The 13,665-nt window shown below is 36.5% G+C and overlaps 1 protein-coding gene and 1 long non-coding RNA gene across 4 annotated transcripts in view; both read right to left on the bottom strand.

Annotated features, from left to right (window-relative positions):
- LOC105094203 (uncharacterized) overlaps nt 1–3,830 on the bottom strand; it is a 69,912-nt gene extending 66,082 nt beyond the window's left edge. The window contains exon 1 of the long non-coding RNA XR_010381139.1: nt 2,476–3,830. This is a non-coding gene — a long non-coding RNA (uncharacterized LOC105094203). The remainder of the gene's footprint in view (nt 1–2,475) is intronic.
- Nucleotides 3,831–5,540: 1,710 nt separating this feature from the next.
- The window catches only part of AKAP6 (A-kinase anchoring protein 6), a 491,494-nt gene continuing 483,369 nt past the window's right edge, over nt 5,541–13,665 (bottom strand). The window contains exon 14 of one of the 3 annotated variants that reach the window (XM_010986148.3): nt 5,541–8,965. The gene's annotated coding sequence lies outside the window, so the exon portion shown is untranslated. The remainder of the gene's footprint in view (nt 8,966–13,665) is intronic. The other 2 variants (XM_031453560.2, XM_064485883.1) reach the window with 2 other exon arrangements.

Raw genomic sequence — 13,665 nt, 5'->3', positions numbered from 1 at the left:
CAGATATGAAACAAAACACATGAAAGGGAAAGTGCACATTTTAAAGTATTCTCAAGCAAAAATGTATGTTCCAACTAGAACATTAATCTCGTCCTTCATAATTAACTATTGCATTTTTCTTTCATCAGGCTCTGACCTTTAAGGTGTTCCTGTTGTGTGTGTTTTTAATGCCTAACTTTTCTGGAAAATGTGCAGAGGTCATAATGAGGCATAATTATATACAGTATATAATTTTCTTTGGCCTTTTTCAAGTGCTAATTTAGCTATCATTTCTTCGTATAGAATTTTTATAAGAAATGCTTTTTAAAATGAAAGTCCTTTCTTCAGTTTTGGCGTGAATTATATGTTCAATAAGTAATAGAGACAGGAAATTTAGTAACATATGTATAGATGTTAAGTGAATTCTGTTAAATCTTTATTTATCTAGGTGGAAAGTAAGTTTCTAAAACAGCTTTTTTCCTCTGCACTCTGCTTTTATGAAAAGGAAACAAATAATAACTAGCCTACTGCATGGTCAGGCCACCCAAGATGGCTGTTCTCTTGTTCTCTGCACCTCTCCTGTTTGACTAGTCCCTGCCTCACCTACACCCTACTCAACTGATCTTCCCTCTTAATCAAAAAGCCTAATCAGTAAATGTCCATGTACTTGTCCCTGGCCCCAACCAGTGATTGTTCTAATTTTTAGATCAGAACTGTCTTCGCTATGATAGTTTATCAAAGGGGCAGTGAAGGGTGTGCCCCTTTGCTGGTTTCACTGGCAGCCAATGAGCCAATCTGATGTCAGTTCCCCCCATAACAGGTAATCTCCCCCTTCCCCTGGCAGAGAAGACTGCCACCTTGTCCTGCCCTGCCAGCCGCCACACATGATGGGGTGCAGCTCCAGAACCTTGTTTCAGACATGTAAGATCCCCCATCCATTAAATCATTGATATCTCTGTCGCTGACTTCAGGCTCCTTCTTTGATCTGGAGGCTGGGCAAGTACAGGGACTGCAGGCCTGCAGGGTGCAGCTCAACACCTACCTTTCCAGTCCTCAGCTTCCTTATTATAAAATGGGCATAATATGAGAACAGTGCCTGGCACATGGTAAGCACTCAATTGATAATGATTTATTTTGTTATTATTTAGATCAATTTGAAAAATATCCAGAGGTGTTTACTGATTTAGCCTGATTTCCTCTGACTTACTCAATAATTGGTAACCATTATGCTGATGCTGAATGATCAAAGATTAAATTTTGTTTAAAAATGTTTAAGTGGCCAATAAGTCACATATGACTTAAATAATTAGACCCTTAAGTTAAGAAGAATATTCTGCCGTTCAAATCATTCTGAATCAATCAGAATCTGTTATCTTTTTTAAAAATATACCAATTACATAGTTCATTCATGTTGAAAATGACTTTAAATAACGAGCAATCTTACCTTTTAAAAATGTTTTTCCATATAGTTTATATAATTAGTATAATATTACAAGAGAATAATCCTGAACTTAGAACACTGAAAAAAGTGTCTAGAAGAGGGGCAAATCGTATACATGTAAAAAAGGAAACGTTTCCTGAAAAGTTAAGGAGATTTCATTTCACAAAACCTTGCTGCAAGCATCATCAGTCATTTGAGACTGGCAAGGATGAGAGAACCTATAAGAAGACTGATTTGCTTTTCATACCATTTTAATGACAAGATAAAATTCAGCAACTTGGATTTCTATATAAAAAGACACTTTAAAATAAATGAAACATATTTGCAAGCAAGCAAACACACACACACAGAGGGAATTATTTGTTTTGAATTGCTGACACTATAAGTAACTTGATCAACTAATAGAACCAGACTAATGCTATAAACCTTAGAGTATTTTTTATAAACCAGTGGTTAGGGAATATTGGGATTTAAAGAGGATCTTATGCATTTTTATGTTCCTAATGCCTTAAATCATTTTAGTCCTTGAATAAATTTTACTGAATAATATTTGTCTTATGCCTGCAATGGCCCATTTGTTTATAGGGAGTTGGGATTTTTTTTTTTTTAATGTCAGGTTAAGGGTAAAGACAAATCAATGTTTTAATAATTTTAGTATAGTTTTTATTGAGTCATGTAGTTAGCTAATTAGTGCTAATTTTTATTAAATTAATAAAATCCATTCTATGTCCTGATGGTGTGGGAAAAACCCCACATTTCACATCTGATTATCCTAGTCCAAATTTCCCATATTAAAAATTAGATGAAGAAGGGAGAACGAGCAATAGTAAAGTTGATGAACATGGCAGCTTACATGGTAGAGACAAAAGGTTTTGTGAACATCTGGAAAAATCTTAATACTCCATATCTTAAGCCTTTGTGGTTAACAAGGAGTGAAGTTACTTGGGCCAAATCACTGAAGTGGGCTGTTTCTCCAATGTAAATTTGAGGCCAAGTTTTGCTACATTTTACATTTGCTTCCCTTAAATTCACTTTTTCTTGGGGAATGTACTCACCAGAAAGCTCAAGCTCTTCATGGTTGTGGAGTATCTGGGGCTGAACATCCATGAACAGGAGTGTTGATTCTCTCTCCTTCTTTGGAAGCCCTTTCCCAGGTTTTGGGGCACTTCCTTTCAAGCAAGAGAGTGCAAGCCTCAACATCAGTGGTTCTTAGACATGATGGCCCAAGGAATGTTTAACCAATAATAAAGTACCAATATTTAGGAATCACTTTTTGCTTAAGTATGAGTTATATTGTCTTTGAAGCTATCCGTAGACTAATGTCACTCCATTCAGTTGCATTAAGATCCCCATCATGAGGGGAGAGAAGGGGGCAGAGCCTTTCCTGAATGGAAATTCCTTATTGATGTTTGGCAAAAGTCAGAAGTATCTTACACATGTAATCATCCTCCAAGTTGTGTGTTGCAACAAAAAAAGAGACTGAGAAAAGTTGCTTTATGCATTCCCTGGCTTACTTCAAAACACAAGTACAAACAATCCTCACATAACTTCAAAGATCAGAATGGTCTCAAGCATTGGCCAAAACGTCTTTGCTGTAGAAACCTTAATACTATGGGCCTGACTTTCACATGTCATTTTTTTTGTTTGTTTCACTCTGGAAATGCAAATACATGACAAGTCTCAAATTAAGAGGCCACTGTTATATGGAAGATATATGGTTGTTTTTTAAGGAGAAGAGAGTGGCTAAAAGACCACTGTCTTGGAGTGTCTCCTCCCTGGGCACCTGACAATGGGAGGTGGTAGTGCTGTCAGAGGTGAATTAAGAAAAAAGTAAAGAAAGACTGTTACCTTTTGAACTTTTTCCATTCAGTGAGAGTGCTCAGCTATGACCACAGTGGGGTCTGTGGTGACTACTGATTTCCTAGCTAAATTCAGATTGCTGCTTATGATCAGAACTTAGGAAATCCAAGCATATCTTAAAGAATCTTTGATCATGGTTTTTACCTTTGTTTGTGTTGGAAGATAAATTTGAAAACACTGACTCAAATGGACTGGATTTAAATTTCTTTGGACTACTTTAGAATAACATTCGGAGAAAGGATTCCAGTTAATTGGTGAACTGAAGCGAGTTTAGGTTGTGTCAAGTTTCCTCAAGCTTTTGATTGAAGTAATGACTTGGTCTGTAATTGACCAACCCTCTAAATCAATCAAAGCCAGGCTGTAATAAAAGTGAAATAAATTAAAATCCTTAAGCCAATTGTGGATGTAAAACAATCTTTACGTTTATGAAACAAAGCACATTTTATTTACTAAGGACACATGAAACTGAAATCAAGAACTCAGTAAAAGCTAGAAAGCAAAAAGTAACTATTGCAGGTGCTAATACATTGCATTGATTTTGCAAATGAAAATCTACCTCTAAGAAAATGGTGTCAGAATTTAGAATACTGTAGACCAGGGAAACCTTTGTCTGTCATGGACCAAAGGGTAAATATTTTAGGCTTTGCAGGCCATCCGGTTTCCATCACCACTACTTAAGTCTGCAGTTATAGTGCAAAAGCAGGCCATAGACAATATGTAAACAAATGTGTATGGCTGTGTTCCAATAAAACTTTATTTATGGACACTAAAATTTGAATTTCACATAATTTTCAAGGTCACGAAATACTCTTGATTTTTTTCAACCATTTAAAAATGTCAAAACCATTCTTACCTCATAGGCCAAACACAAAAAATAGGCAGTGGGCCAGATTAGGCTCACACTGTAGTCTGCTGACCCCTGCCTTAGACTAATGAAGCATGAGCTGTAAGAGTAAGTTGTGAACTTCAAGACACATCAAGAATGTCAGTGGATGATTCACTCCTTGTTAAAGAGCAGCTATTAAACACATCACTTATGTACTATACTTGACATGAAAGTTTACCCTGAGTTGAACAATAAGAAAACTGAACACATCCAGTTTGTGGGTCAGTCTGTAAGACTGGACTGGGCTCTTCAGAAATGTCAGTTATGAAAGACCAAAGAAAGAATAAAAGTGCAGGGAAACTGTTCAAGATTGAAAAGCCAGGAAAACTAAAAGCAATGCACGATCTTTGGATTCTGGATTAAAGCAAAAACAGCTGTAAAAGGACACTATTGGGGCATTTGGAGGAATCTGAATATGTATTATCAGATATTATTGTATCAGTGTTACATTCCTGAGTGTGAGGATGGTATTGTGGACTTGCAGAATAATGTCCTACTCATAGGTGATGACTGCTGAAGCATTTACAGATCTACAATTTAATTTCAAATGGTTCACACAAAAGAGCTTGCGTGTGTGTGTGTAGAAAGATGAAATGAATGTGCTAAACTATTAACAATAAATGAATCTGAGCAATGAGTATGCAAATATCACTGTACTACTCATTCAACTCATAGGGGCCTGAATTTTTTCAAAATAAACATCAGAAAAAGAATACATAGAAAAAAAGACAGTTGTAAATTTAGTTGGTTCAAGTTAGAAAATTTTGAAATATAAGACTTAAATGGTGCTTGAAAAATTAGGCACTCATTAAAATTCTAAAATAATACCAATTTCATTTAGAAATTAAAATAATTTGACTTAGATGGCTGAATCATTTCAGTGTGTTTTCATATTTGCATCTAATTTGTTCCCAGGAATTACAGCGTTGGTAAAACCTAAGTTGGACCAAGCAAACACAACAAAATTATTGAACTCAGCATCTCAAAAGCCCTGAAATAAAATTGTTCTCTTGTTGCATAAGATGCATATTAATTCAGTGACCAGAAATCTGAAATACAATTTTTTTCTGTAATTGAAATTTTCAAATACAAAAACCACTTCACCTCTAGTAGTCAGATCAAGATAATTCTGCATATTGTTTTTCTCACTAGATTTTTGAAAATGTAGGGAGACAGATAGGAAACAAAATAAATGAGTCATTTTTTAAATTGGAGAAATTTCTCTATTCAAGGACATGAAAGGCACTTTCACAAGAAAAACTGTAAACTCTTTGTAGGAAGAGACCACATTTTAGTTGCTTTTGTATCTTTAACACCAAACACAATGTCTCACACAAATAGTCACTCAGTGAATGTTTGTTGAATGACTGAATGAATAAATGGAAGGGGAACTCTGCTTTATACGAAAACAGGTTAGGTTTGGATTTGATGTAAGGAAAAGATTCAAGATGAGTCTGGCACTGGACTGGGCCACTGAAGGAAGTAATGAATTCTTATTTATTTACTTATTTATTTATTTATTGAAATTTACAATAATAGAATAAACATATATCTTGAATATATTTTTAGAGAAAACTTACCACTTAAATGTTCAGATATTTTTCTACATATATGAGGATGAAGACAGTTCCTCAATTTCAAGGAGTCTGTTAACATTCAGTCAGGTTGAAATGCATCTGAAAATCATGACATATGAAGGGTGGTGGAGGGAACTGAGGAACAGAAATCATAGCAGCTGGGAGAGAATGAGTAACTGGCCTCAACTATCTTCAGGGTTGCTATGAGAAAGGAGAAGAAATGTGCTGAGCAGTTCATCAGAACAGAACCAGGACTGGTGAGCAGTGTTAAAGGCAAGGGGAAGGAGGAACTATGCAGATTTTAACAATCTAAGAAATAACTTTCTAACAAAGAGACACACCCAATGGAGGAGGGGGGGGAGGGGGGAGGGTGGACAGCTTGCCTTAACAGATAGTGAATCACTGTCACTTAAAATGTGTAGACAGAGTTATTGTGACTGTTTCCAAGGGTGAGTTGGTGGGGGTGGGGGGTGGGTAGTGCCTACATAGGGCAAGAGATTGAGGCTATTCCATCCCTTCCAACCTGAAAAAGCATTGTTCAATAAGCCTGAAAGTCATTCTAGAAATTCAGTGATAGTACTAAGTACATAATTAATAAACAAATACCTTCAATACTTCAAAGTCTTCAGTGAGCATATAACAGGTAAACAGAACATCTTGGTCAGTCTGTTCTTTGGATGTTTTACCAGTAGACTTAGACTTGGCATTATTAGTTAGTACCCTAGGAAAATTTAGGTTGTCTCAGTGTATAAAATAATACCAGTACCTCAACGGAGATCCCAATTCTCTCAGGTGTTTCAAAGACGCTAGCGCTTGTTCCTCCCTCCAGACTGGGCCACCATGTCAGTGCGCTCTGTTATCATCTCAAGCCTAATTTATATCTACAGCTGCTTCCTAATGAGTCATTTGTCTCTAATCTCTGCCCGCTGTGGTCGTTTTGAATACTCCAGCTAGATGTCTGCCTAAAACCTCTTTTGAACCAATTACTACCCATTAAAAAGTCTAGAATGATTTATCAATTTAGAAATATATATGGAAAATATTAGAGGGGGCATCACAACATAAATAGCTATTAAATGGTAGAATTATAGACTAGTATTTTTAAGTGTTCTTGGTGTGGTACTATTAAAGTTCTAATAATAAAATCAGGGGCAAAACGAAGACTCTACAAAGTTTCTTTACTACCTAGCATATTACATACAAAAACTCCAACTTAATTTTTTTAAAAGACCCTTCATTAAGTCTCTCACTTTACCTTTTCTTCTACTATCCCTGCAATAAAGCTTCACTACATTCTCTTGTCCGACTTTCCGTTCCTTTCTAACACTTTCCTTTCTCCTTGTCCCTCACTGCTGCTTCTGTCTTTGTGCCTCCTTCACCACTCTGCTCTCTTCCTCACCTGTGGGACAACTCCTGAATCTCACGGTGTGTTCCTCGTCCATAATGTCGGTAAGTCGCCTGAGGGCAGGGCTTTTTTCACCACTGCATCCCCCGCATCTAGAACAGTGCCTTGCAGATAAAAGATAATGAATTATCAGTTGAATGAGTGATTGTCATTCCTGTGACTATAGGAATCCACAACATTTCTTTTTGAAATTCGATGTAAATTGATTATATATTACGTATGGTTTTATATTGCATTACATCTTTTTTTCTAATTGTTTATACGTGTTTTAGTGTCGTTTTCTCAAAATGAAAAGATAGCTGTCATCCATATTACCAAATTCAATACTTCGATTCAGCAGATTTTTATTGAGTACCTACTATGTGTCAAGCACTTTAGTAGGCATAGTACTACATTTAACAACAGCAGTAAAGACCAACATGGACTATTTTCTAGCTAATTTCCTTACACAAAATAAATACACCTTAAATCTATTGTCTAAATCAAAAAATAATCAACTTTTATACTTTTCTACCATCTTTCTATCAAACCCATTTCAAAGAATTATATAAAATAAATATAAGATATATTAGGTATATATATACCTGAAACCCCACACTAAACCATTAATGATCAGTAGATAAAAAAATCTAGGATAAATTTTTATTGGTTTAGGGCAACTGGCATTTAATCATTTGTGTTCCAAGATCTTTATAGTGATCAGAAAGATTTTGAAAATTGTGAAAGCTTCACATGTAGTTTAAGTAATTTTTAAGTCTTTTATGCAATACGGATATTTTGGAAACTGCTACATGGTTACATTTTTCCAGAACCAGATGCAATAATATGGTAAAGAACACAGGTAGAAGAGATCACTAATTTTCCTTTTCCCCCAATAAACTATGTTTATTATTCCAATTTTAATTACCATGCAATCTAATGGATTTAAGGCTTATATTTTCCACATCACTAGACATCACAAACATGAAAGCATTTTATACTGTCATTATACATCAATGTTTGTACTTGGTTATACATATATACAGAAATTATTCACACATCTTAACCTTGCTATTTCCTCCTCTCAAACCAACATAATTTTACCATGAAAGCAGCTTTTTAATAAATGGTGTAAGAAATACAGCAAGGCACACTTTTTTAAAAAACTTTTTTCTCATTACCACCTCAAGAAGCATAAAAAACGAAAATGTTGTACATAATTTAATAGGAGAATGTCACCAGTTTATAATATACAACACCCTATAGTTGTTTCCTGAAGTGCTGCATAGATTATTTTTCAAATGAAATAAATAAAATGGTGCTTTTAAAAGTTGCTTAACTTTGAAAGAAGGACCAGTGTTTCTTCTCTATGCTTCAATAAAATCAAATATTGGCCTTTTAGGTAAACCTCTTTCCACAAACATAGGCATCATACCATTAAAAAAAAATCCAGATTGAAACATGAAATTGGTCAGTAGGGGGGGCATTCCAGACAGGTGAATTTAATGGACCATCAATTTGGTGAACTGCAGAACGTTAAAGAGTAGATGGGGAGGGGAGAAGGCAAACTGAAAGTCTCGCCAGAGAAGTGGGGTTGGTAGAGGTAGCTTGGGACAGGAATCCACGGGAGAACAAGCAGCTTTGCTGAACTTCAAAGACAATCACCTAAAGAGAACCAGTGCACACATCCAGATCACAAGGCTCATGTGGACAACCGCATTCAGAAGAAAGACTCATCTTGGGAGAGGTCAATGTAACAAACGGCAGTGACAGGATGGAACCAGAGACCAGCCCAGGGCAGAAGGATGAGGCCACCCCTGAGTTGCAGCCAGGCTAATCTACAAGAAACAAAAAAAGGGACAGAAAAGTTTTCAGAAAGGTCTGTTTCATTTGCAAAACCAAACCCCTTTGAGGAACCAATGAAGTCTGCCATTTTAGAACTACCTGCTAATGTTCTAAAAGAAGAGGATGAAATAATGTGATTTTAATAGCCCAAATGTTTCAGAATCAGTGTGAAAAACAATGATTTTTTTTTAAAGACATGGGTTTAAAGAAAACAAGAAAAATCATTGTTTGACCTTTGCTCTGGATCTTATCTACTCTTTTTCTTGTGAGCTAAGCTTTAAACACTCAAGATAGCCTCAAATCAGCATGAAAATGTAAGGCTGCCAATGCCAAGTAATGCAGCAAGGCAGCAACAGTGATTCACAAACTAGTAGCCTTGGCCCTGAGGTTTAACCCTTCCTTCAATGATGTATGTGTGACAGCGGAATTCCATTATTATATAATGGTGAAATATTCATAACGTGATAATACCAAAAATGCTTCAGCTCTTTGCCTATAAAAGGATACAACTAGGACTTCTAGCTCAAATACGAATGCATTTCATTTAAAGTACAGACAGCATTGTGCAAATGAGAATGATTTAATTACTTCTGTTCTTCTGATGGCTCAGATAGCAAATTTGTTAAGACTCAATTGGTTCTTCATATTTCTAAGTAGCTAAAACCAACCTGTTGAGTGTAAGGAAACAATTAAATTCCAGGTTTAGGCAATATAGGATGCAGTTACTTTAGGTCCTCTGACCAGCTCTGAAATAAAGCAGCCTTTTGCTTGTCAGGGTTTAAACTGAGTTCTGAAGTCTGATGCCAGGTTGCTTTATTGTTCGTCTAGAACTAAATATTCTCATTCTTTCTGTCTTGCTCTCTCTTTCTCTTTAATCTTGCAACCTGTTTAAGAGTCAGAAAGACTTAAGCAAATGTGGTTTGGCTTGAGCCACAGGATGCTGGGGAAAGAAGGCAAGTTATCAAGAACAGGGAGAGACAGACAGGAACAGATGGGATGGAATTTGGTACAGTAAAATAATGCAGTAACCCAAGAAAGAGCTTGGTGCATTGTTCAAATGCTGAGGACATGACTCATTTGAAAGATGGCCACTGAGTAGGGAATCCTTAGGTGAGGCAAATCTGGTCTTACCAAATGCTGGAATTTAAATTCCTCTGGATAATCAATTCTTTCAACTTGGCCCACATGGAAAGCGGCAAGCCAAATTGGCTGAGATACAGATCTGAGTGTGTGTATGTGTGTGATGGGTGATAACATTTTTTTTATTTAGCATGGCAGGGCTAGTTATTCAGACATGCTAGACAATTCAAAAACACTTCACATCCACCAGAACCTTGATTTATGGAATTGATTTTAAAGGTAAATAAGATAAGATTACACTTACATTTTTTAGTGAAAAATTAATCCACTATCACCAGGAGTAGTTTCTTAAACCTGCTTGGTCAGCTCTGGGTCATATTAAAGACTTAATGTCAACCAATTAACAGTAAGAATTTGTGTTGTGTACATGAGAAAAGTTTGCTTTTACAGCTTTCTCAGTTTAGAAAGACTGAGCAGCAGCACTTTTTACTGTATGTGTGTATACGTGAGCATGCACAAATACAAGCAATTGCCTAAAATCTAAAATTTATGGGCCACCAACTATTTACATATCACTAAAGTAGCAACGGCAAAACAGCTAAAAGGTTCTGAAGGAAATATATACACCCAAAGTAAATACAGCACACGCACGCACGCATGCGCACACACACAAATACACACGCACACACACACTAACATAACACTGAAAACCAGAGCAAACCAAAAGGGGAAAAAAAGTATATGCTGGCTGCATGTGATGAGTTAAATTTTTATACTACAGGATTTATCCCTCCAGCCTTAAGTTTAGGGTTAAATCATTCACCAAAGATCAGAGGCTTGTGATGAGCATTATGAAGAAATAACTGTCAGAATACAGCAAAAAGATTAGTGCAAAGTACATCTCTTAGGCAGGTCCTAGGAGGCTCTCCAGACATACATTATACGCTTCCTCTAAATTAGGCAAAAGTATCTGGGTCCACCCAGTTGATGTGATTTGCTGTAACCGACCTATTTTTTATAGAAAGATGACACAAAAATGAAAATAGTGAATAGCACAGCAGTGTACCTGAAAATTGGTACAAATGCATACTGCGTTAGATCGTGTGAAAACTTCTCAGTTTCAGTGGGTTTTTAATTAGAACACAGTAAATAAAAAACCTGTTCCAAAAATCTTAAAAAAAAAACGCTTGTTACTGTTGCAGACTGTATCTGCTATTCTAAGTGATAGTTCCTCTAGAATGCATTACAATAATGTTATCATTTGAGAACTTACTTCTGGAAAAAAAAAGCACATTGAATTTTGTGAATTTTATTCTCCTGATTAAAAAGCACCCTAACTTATGGTTTTCAAATGGCTTAAGAAAGCAGAGCTTTTTCTTTTGCTTCTTTGAATCTTATAGGAAGAACAATGACAGGAAGTAAGCTTTGACAGACATGAAACTTCATAATTACCAAACAATCTTACTATGTGTTCCTGACATTTAACACCGAAGGTGTGTCAAGATTTTGAAATTAAATAACTTGTCATTGTTGGTAATATTTTAATATGTATACCCAGGTAACCTGATGCTAATGACTGGTGAAAAGTTTAGGCATCCAAATATTCTGTCTACATGATACCGAAAAAACTGAATAGGCCCGGTAAATATGGCTACTTAAATGGCCTTAGGCTGACAACAAGTCACTTGGGGGCGATGTGAGTTCTGCAGAAGTAAAATCTGGCTGCTTCTCCCATTGTCTGAGACAGGGCCAGGCATCGAACCACAGGGTTTCCACCAAATCTTGCTAACTGGCAGGTAGGCTAGCTGATAGTTTTACACTGTCCCTGCCCGGAAGATGTGAGCACTGCACAGGCCCATCAGCTCATTCCCTACCCCACGTCTAAAGATGGAGCGGAGTATCATTACATTTCATTTTAGTTCTCTATCTGCGTAAGGGAGAGGAAAAATCCCCGGAGCATCAAAAAGGGAGGTATGCACCCCAGAGGCTTCTCCAGACGGGATCTCGGCACGACTGGTGAGGGTCACAGTCATGTGATGTCATGCTCAGAACTGCTTTGAAGCCTTTATCCCCTTTCAGAAAACAGAAATCAGCCAGGCTCTCCAGCCCTTCTGTGGAGGTTGGCAGAGCCAGCAGTACAATTGGTTCTAATAGAACTTGTTTTGAAGCAGCTTATGGAATTGCAGCTACTCTCCCTTAATGGCCAGTTTTACTGCATACTGATAGAGAGTATGATTACAGGGTGGACATGTTTCACAGAAAATACATTTCTCTCTCTCCTACTTTTGTTCTCACTTGCAGCCAATTGTAAATAGGGTCTGAAAGATAGAAAATTAGGTGAGCTATATTAGTAAGTAGGATGCTTTTCTTCAATTTTGCATACTGAGTTTATTTTTAGGGTATATATGATATAGATTCCCCCCTCACTCCCCATTTCAAGCAGCTCTACAGAGAATCACACATTTTAATGAGCTTAGGGCACAGGTGTTGCAGGAAAAAAATAATGATGTTTGCCATTCATCTTTCAAATTAAATAATGTGTTTTTAAATAGTAACTTTTTTCATAATACATTATGGGAACAACATTTCTCTGTCACATTTTAAAAGATGTATTTGTAATAAATGTAAATTACTTTTAGAAAATCAGTAATTAGGCTCATCAAAAAATAAACAATCTGCCACAAAAAAGATAATCTTTAGCATAGTTAAGTATAATAACTGTTATTTGAATAAGTTAACAAATTAGGGTAGATTGCTTCTGTAATTCATTTCCTATAGCACAAGTTTAGGTTACTGCATTAAGCTTCTGGAGTGGGGGGTGGAGATGGCATTCGGCACCTCATACTTTGGTGAACTACAACTCCCACATTCAAAAACTCAAAAATTTTCTTCTTTACACTTGAAATATTTCATCACTGGGGCTTAGAAATGGGAAATAACAGAATTTTTGTGTCACTTTTAGAGCTGAAATGTCATATCAGAATTATCAATCAATAGCTGTCTTATTAAAAACAAATTGTAGAATGACTTTCTTTAAAAAACTGGATGGAAATCAGCCTGTCACCTTCAGGCAAAATTCAAAAATTCTGTTTTTATCCAAATGCCATTAACTTGTCATGTATTCTCTCTGCATTTGCTGTCTGGGCCTGTTCTCAGTCTCTGTGTGGATAAATAAGAGCCTCTGCTCTAATATCAACTTTCTCCTCCTGTTTGAATCCTCAGACTTGGTCATGATTAGGGGCTGTGACAGCACAGCCTTCCACCAGGGAAGCAAACGTGATGATAGTTACATTAGACAGAAGCGTAAAAGGAAAGCCCAGATCAGGAGATTCAGCCTTTAACCTAATCACGGATCATCTCCAGGCACTGAAGGGAGCGGGCAGCTCTGTGAGCAGAAAACTGAAGTGGGCAGCACTGTCGTGGTGCGTGCATTTTGATCAGAGGGTGTAATTGCAATTTGGAGAACCTTTTTCCCTCCCTCAATGGAAGAATTTCAGGCCCTACATTATTCTTCCTCAAATTTTATATTCCTCTTGCCATAATGATGTAATTAAGATGTTACTAGAATGTGACTTTTTTCCTCACTTTGCTTCACAGTTACTTGCATTGGTGG

This window comes from Camelus dromedarius, chromosome 5 (assembly GCF_036321535.1).
Source record: "Camelus dromedarius isolate mCamDro1 chromosome 5, mCamDro1.pat, whole genome shotgun sequence".
NCBI lineage: Eukaryota > Metazoa > Chordata > Mammalia > Artiodactyla > Camelidae > Camelus > Camelus dromedarius.
This window is presented reverse-complemented; position numbering and strand designations above follow the sequence as displayed.